This window comes from Carlito syrichta, unplaced genomic scaffold, assembly GCF_000164805.1.
Source record: "Carlito syrichta isolate Samal-C Ts95f unplaced genomic scaffold, Tarsius_syrichta-2.0.1 Scaffold305274, whole genome shotgun sequence".
NCBI classification, from domain to species: domain Eukaryota; kingdom Metazoa; phylum Chordata; class Mammalia; order Primates; family Tarsiidae; genus Carlito; species Carlito syrichta.
In genome coordinates this window covers 84,469-92,052 of record NW_007249370.1, presented here as the reverse complement: position 1 = coordinate 92,052, position 7,584 = coordinate 84,469, and the positions used below count along the sequence as shown (strand labels likewise).

Sequence of the window (7,584 nt, the reverse complement as noted above, 5' to 3'; positions counted from 1 at the left end):
GAGTTGGAGTCTCATTCTGTCGCCCAGACAGGAGAGCAGTGGCTGCTCCCGACCACCACAGCCTCGACCTGCTGGGCTCTGGCGATCCTTCCGCCGCAGCCTTCCGAGTAGCCGGAATTACAGGCATGCACTACCATGCCCGGCTGATTTTTTGATTTATTGTAGAGATGAGGTCTCGCCAAGTTGCCCAGGCAGGTCTCGAACCTCGGGCTCAGGCAATCCACTCACCTCACCCTCCCAAAGGACTGGATTACAGGCTGAGCCACCGAGCCCAGCTGGGATTGTTCTTGTCATAATGTTGTTAGCTGGTTACTTTGCAGCCTCGGCCGTGTGCTTGCTTTATAGTTTCTGTAAGCTATGTGCTTACATGTGCTTTGTAGTTGGAAGTATTATTCTTTCATTTCCATGTTTAGAATTCCTTAAAGCATCTCTTATAGAGGGAATCTGGTGGTGATGAAATCCTTTGGCAATTACTTGTCTGTGAATTACTTTATTTCTGCTTCCTATGTGAAGCTTAGTTCGGTGGGGTAAGAAATTCTTGGCCGGAAATTTTTTTCTTTAAGATGCTAAAAATCTGCCCCCATTTTCTTCTGGCTTAGAAGTTTTCTGCTGAGAGACCTGCTGTGGGTCTGATGGTTGTCCCTTTTTAGGTTAGATGGCCCTTCTCTCTAGATGCCTTTGGGATTTTTTTCTTTCACTTTGACCTTGGAGAGTCTGATAACTGTGTGCCTTGGGAATGATTGACTTATACAACATCTCATGGGATTTCTCCGAATTTCTTGAATATGCATTTCGACCTCCCTAGAAAGACTGGGGAAGTTTTCTTAAAATACAACTACAAACATGTCTTCCAAGGTGCTTCCATTCTCTTCTTCTCTTGCAGAAATAGCAGTAAGTCATAGATTTGGTCTCTTTACTTAACTCCATATTTCTTGAAGACTTTATTTGTTTGTTATAATTCTTTTTTCTTTATTTTTGTCTGACTCTGTTTTTTTGAAGGATTGGTCTTCAGGCTCTGAAATAATTTTTTCTGCTTGATCATCCCTATATTTCAGGGTAGGTGTGAGGATTAAATGTAAGGATGCAGCAGTGGGTTCATCACAGTGCTTGGCGAATGAGAATGCTCAAGTAATGTCAGCCATCATCACGTTTAAACAACTAAGCATTGCTTATGTTATCACATCCAGTCTTTACCCTCACCCTACAGGGTAAGGAGAGTGGGTTCAGAAAGGTTCTGTAAGGTGCCCAGATCACACAGCTGATACTACTGTCTTTGCCACTTGAGGACTTTTCTCGAAAAAGGAAATCCTTGAGGGAGGCTGGCCTAGAGCTTTGTGGAAGCCATGATGAAGATTCCTAGCAGAAGCAGAAACACTTTCCCACAGTAGTAATAAGTAGTTTAAAATTCACTACCTCGTCATGTACAGAAAGCTCTAGAAGTTAAGACACAACGACAACAACAACCTGCATCTTCATGGGATATGTATTTTTCTCTTAAAGAATCCATGCCTTTTATCCTCAATTAAGCAACACTTAAGGAGGCAGTTTGCTAGGCAAAATCGCAGTGTCCTCAGCATCATGGCATTCAGTGTAAACCTCCTGCTTCCAGATCACAACACCCCCCTCCACACTTCCCTGCAGGAACCGAGCCATGGGCTGGGCAGAGAATCAGACTCTCATCCCGCACTTCATGCTCCTGGGCCTCTGGCCCAACACCCCTGCCCCTCTTCCTCTTTTTCGTCATCATGGCCATGTTCCTGGAGGCGCTCTCTGGCAACGCGCTCATGATCCTCCTGCTCTGTGTGGACCCCCGTCCACACAGCCCCGTGGACTTCTTCCTCAGCTGGCGGGCGCTCCTGGACCTCCCGCTGGTCTCCACCCTCGTGGCGCGCCTGGTGGCTGACTTCCTCCGGGGTGGCGGCTCCATCTCCTTCACAGGCTGTGGGCTCCAATCCTTTTCCTCACCCCCCTGGGGGGAGGGCTTCCTGCTGGCCTTCTGGCCCACGACCGCTAGGTGGCCATCGTGACCCCCTTCGGTACTCGGTGGCCATGAGCGGCCGAGTCTGCTGGCTCAAGGTGGCGGCGTCCTGGCTCTTCGGCCTGGTAGAGGGCTGGTCCAGGCCATCTTCCCCCTCCGCTTCCCCTACTGAGCCTCCCAGGAGGTCGACCACTTCTGTGAGGTCCCCGCTGTGCTCAAGCTGGCCTGTGCTGACACGTCGCTCCGAGACCCTGATCTATGTGTGCTGTGACCTCAGTCTGCTCCTGTCCTTTGGGGCCCTCTCTGCCTCCTACCTAAGGATCCTGGCGGCTGTGCTGCACACACGCTCCTCCCGCGGCCGCAGCAAGGCCTTTGCTACGTGCTCCTCACACATGGTGGTGTCTCACTCTTGTATGGGGCCGCTGTGATCACCTACATGCGGCCCCAGGCTTGCCGCTCCTCTCAGCAGGACAAGGTCGTCTCCGCCTTCTGTACTGTGATCATCATCCCCACGCTCAACCCCCTTATCTGCAGTCTGAGGAACAAGGACGTGGCTGGGGCCCTGAGGAAGCTTCTGGGAAGGCATCCCAGGGGCAGGGGCCAGGGTTAGGTTGGCGCTGGTGCCTGCTGGCTCTGCGGCTTGAGAACCTGGATTAGCCAACGGCAGTTGGACTGGAGGAGAAACAGACGTGCCCAACTGGAAATGGAAAAACTTCTCTGAGCAGAGTTAACCAGACGAGCACATCCGTGTAGCCAGTCATGCCCATGCTGAGTGTGCGCAATGTGCAGAGTCTGGGCCCGCAGGGTGACACAGAGTGGCAAGCAGGGGCCTTCATCCAGCAGCAGCTGGGGCTGCTCTCTGTTGTGCCTCTCTCCTGGAACTGCCCGGACGAAGAGCATCGACTTGCCCCAGGCCATGCCATCTCCTTGGGAGGGGCGTGCTTGAATCCCATGTTTGGTCAACGAAGGGTCTAAAGGCCTGGCCACCTTGCCTCGGCTTGACCCTAAGGACCATCCCAGCACCAGAACTCCCCGCGGGGTCATTTGAGACATCACAGGCAACCTCCCCGTGCGTTGTTTTGTTTCCTTAACTCCCTTCCCCACACCGAAGGTTTTGATCCTGAGAGCGCTTTTCAACAAGTTTTCTGCATGCAAAGCCTGTGTCCATCTGCCTCTGGAAAACCTGACACACAGGAATGATGCAAGTGAAAGCAGAGCTTGCTACCTAGGGTCATGTATGCACCATCGGCCGTATAATGTGGGCGCCACTGAGGGCCCGTTGCCTTGTTGCTGCCGGGAAGTCAGGAATGGCGTCGTAAAGACACCTGTGAAATCCTTCAGGTGGGAGTTGCAGTCTCTCTTGCCAACAGGTCCAGGCGGGAAGTGTCACGTAGAGGGCTGTGAGTGGGAGTAAGGGTACACGAGACCCCCGTGCCTTGACTGAAGCCACTCGGCTGTTCTGTCCCACATGGGATAGATGAGCTTTTATGTCAAGGAGGAGATAAGTGCAAGTGGGGTGTGGGCTGGAGGAGCAGCCATGGAGGGGTCTCATGGCTGGGTTCTTGGCAGGGTGGGGGAGGGGATGGGGAATGGTGTGCACAGCAGGGTGCCAGATGGCAGAGGAAAGGCTTCTCAGCACCCGACCTCTGCGATGTCCCTGAGATGGATTCTCAGCTCCCCACCTCCACGTGGACCCAGAGACAGTCCCAGGAAACCTCCTTGCTCTGAGCACTTTCTCGGGCTGTGGGACTTCTTCTGCCCTTCCCCTCAACCTTGACCAGGACGAGCAGCTCTGAGGAGTGAAGGGGGCTGGTGGGAAAGGAGTGCTCTTGGGCTCTAGCCCATGCGGCTGGCCAGGTGGGAGAGGGGAGGAAGCGGATGAGGCAGGCGGGACCTAGCAGCGCCTTTCCCTGCTGCTGCTTTCCCCGTGTCGCCACTCAAGGAACAAAATGACGAGATATAACAGGACAAGACGTAGATAAAATCGTTCATTTCAAAGACTTAACTTAAGTGGGAAGATCTGAAGCGTGACGGTAATCTGATAATTTGCTTTTACGTTTGAGAAAGACAAATGTGACGGATATGACTTTCCAATCAAACTTATAGACATTTTAATCGCCCCCCCCATCCAAGGCAGGTACATTCCAAGACCCTCAATAGATGCCTGAAGCTGCATAGCACTGAACCCTATATATACTGGGTTTTTTTCTGTATGTCCATACCTATGATAAATGTTTGCCTTTTCACTTAAGGACGCACTTGACCGTTTCTCCCCACCATATGAGATTTTCCCGCATCACTATTCGTGTGCTTTGGGGCCATCATTAAGTAACTTAAGGGTAACTGCCACCCAGGCACTTTAAAACCATAGCAAGTCAATCTGATAATGGAGACAGTTTCCAAGTGGCTGACGGGCAGGGAGCATGGACACTGAGTATACCCTGGATAGAGGGATGACTTGCATCCTGGGTGGGACTGAGTGGGTCGGGGCAGAGTGAGATTTCATCATGCTCTTCATAACGGTGCACACGTTCAAGCTTAGGAAGTGTTTGCTTCTGGAATTTTTCGTTTAATGTTTTCAGACCACAGTTGACTGCAGGTCACTGAAACCGTGGGAAGCGAAATGGCAGTTAAGGAATGGTCCTGTGCTTACACAGTTCTCGCTGTCTTTTAGAGGACTTAGTGGGCACTTCCAAGAGGCCAGGGTTATGAGATAGAAGCAGTCATAACATGAGAGTGGGCAGATGCCACAGGAACGCCAAGTGTGTCTAGGGTCGCTTTCTGAGACCTTGGAGGGGCAGGGGTCCAGGCCGGCCAGCGCTACACAGAGCACAGTCCCAGGTTCATCCTGCGCCTGGAAATCTAGAGTTTTTTTGAGCAGCGAGCTATCCAAACAGGCTGGCCTGTGTGTGTGTGTGTGTGTGTGTGTGTGTGTGTGTGTGTGTGTGTGTGTGTGCGCGCGCGCGCGCGCACCTCTCATCGTTCAGCATTGCATTTGGGATTCACTCTCAGTGAATCAGGAACCCGCACCCCCTTTAAACACACCCCCAGTGTAGTCACATGCTGAGCAGAGGAGGGACGAGGCGCAGATGCAAACCTGAGTGGCGCTTTTGCGTGACCGCGACAAGGAAGGTTTGTGTGTTTTCTGGGAACACATTGAGTGGTGAATTATCAACCCTGCACCAAAAGGGTTCCCTCCCTTGTGGCTTCAGTGACATGGAGTGAGAGTGGGCAAAGCCACGGCCCTTCTCTTGGAGTCTCTTGCTGTCCTGGGTGTCTCTAGGCCAAAGCTGACCCTGTCAGGGACTGAGGGATGGTGGCATCGGCTAGGCAGAGGGGAATTGGGGGGGATACCCGGGGAATGGCGGCATCTCATCTAATGTTTGACCCTGGTAGGAAGTAGAGATGTCCAGAGTGGGGGGTGGGGTGGAATTGAGGATTTTTTAAGAGATGAGGACGTCTGACTTTTGGGTTAAGACTGTGTGGTGCATCCATGCATCATAAGCTTCTCTCCTCAAAACACACAGAAACAGTGGATAACATATTAAAAGCAAAACAAAAAGACGCAGCTGGTTTCAAGTACAAGATAAGAAAATCTGTGGGGCAGGGACAAAGAAAAATGCCAAATTGGGAGCTAGGTTAAAATCACAAGCTTGCTGAGGGCTAGGCTTGACCACGTCTAGGGCAGGCAAAGGTTTAGTTCTTGCAGGGTGAAGGACCTTGCAAAGATGGTAAATTGAAAGCTGGCACCAAGGCACTCAGAATTAAGCATTAGAAAGCTCGGAGTAGAAAACTACAAAAAAAGTCAAGAAACCCAGAATACAGCCCGAGAGGCTTTAAATTAGCATGAGACACATTCTAGCAGAAGGGAATAGAGAGTGTGTTGGAGAAGCGACATTTGAAGGGGAACTTCCGGAAAACTGAGGCAAGACCTAAGTTTTCAGAATGAAAATGCCTGCTGAATTCTGAACGGTATACCTAAAAATAAAGCCACACCCAGACACACTGCAGTGAAACTGCAAACAGCAAGAATAAAGAAGCAATCCTGAAAACTACTAGAAAAAGAAAGTAAGGTGAACGATAGACATTAGTGCACATTCATCAGCTGTAAAGCCCCTGTGCCATGCAGGGGGCAGGGCATTGGCAACGGGGGAGGCTGGGCTTGTAGGGGGCATGTGGAACGTCTCTACATCTTGTGAACCCAAAACAGCTCCAAAAAAATAGAGGCGGCCTGGGTGTGGTGGCTCAAGCCTGTCATCCCCGCGCTTTGGGAGGCTGAGGCAAGAGGACTGCCTGAGCCCAGGGGTTCGAGACCAGCCCAGGCAAGTTGGTGAGACTTCGTCTCTACAATAAATCAAAAAGTTAGCTGGGCGTGGTGGCACGTGCCTGTGTTTCCAGCTACTCGGAAGGCTGAGGCGGAAGGATCACCAGAGCCCAGCAGGTGGAGGCTGCGGTGGCCGTGAGCGTGCTACTGCACTCCAGCCTGGGCAACAGAGTGAGACTGATTCAAAAAAACAATAGAGAGTCTATTTTAACAGTGGATGTAATTTCTCTTGTCATATGCTTTACAAGAGCAAGAATCTTTCTGTGCCTTGGTAAAAGCTCTAGCATTTTACCCTTCACTTCCAACATGCTACCCTTTGGACTTCAATGTCATGAAACATATCTGAGAGTTCCTTTAATGTGAAGATTTTGTTGATGTCACTTCCTGTGGGACATCACCATCCTTCTGCCACCACCACTTCTGTCACTGTTATTGATTTGGCCTTTGCGAGGCTCCGTGGGCTGCGTGTTCATTGTCTCTGAAGAGTCGACATCCTATGGTCAGTTATGTATTTCACCACCCGCTTCTCACACTCTGTTAGAGTCCACCTCCAGTGTAATCACGGTTTGTTTCTTTGCCTCGTTCTGTCTTAGTGGCCTCTCTGTCTACTGATTATCCAGTTTTATGAAATGCCATGTAGATTTATTTACAAGGAGGCTGCATGAGGACATGTTCTGCTGTGTGTGAACTGAGTTGCGGGCACAGGGGCCAATCATCAACAGACTGGCAGAAGTGACTTGATTCGTTACAGGCGGTGATGCACATGTTACCTGCATGGTGATTTGTGGACCGCACAGCTAGCTGTGAAATTTGTAGTTTGTGCAATTTATCACGGTTTGTATATGGTCGTAACCAAAATTGCAGGTGTGTTGTTGGGGGACTGGATTCTGTAAACCATGGTAGCTACAATCCATGTACATATTAACTTTACATAGCAAAGTGCTTACATAACATAAATTGGTAATATCTCAGTGTAAGGATAAGACATCACATTCTTGGTATGAGGAAGTCTTTCCCTAACCGGAACATAAAACTGAGATATCATAAAGGAAAAGGCAGTGGATTCGACAGCCTTAAAATCAAGACATTCTACACGATAAAGACAACCTAAACAGAGTTAAAAGATAAAAAGTCAGGAAATGCATAAACATGTAGCCAACGGTTTGGCCAATAGAATACAATTACGAGAGGGGAAAATGTCAACGAACCAAACTTTATGAATCAATAGATGAGGCATGAAACCAAATTTCCCACAGAGCATGGACTTCATTTACGGAATGCA

General features: G+C 50.1%; 1 pseudogene; it reads left to right on the top strand.

Moving 5' to 3' along the window:
- Positions 1-1,745: 1,745 nt before the first annotated feature.
- LOC103263804 lies at positions 1,746-2,588 on the top strand (annotated as a pseudogene).
- Positions 2,589-7,584: the final 4,996 nt, after the last annotated feature.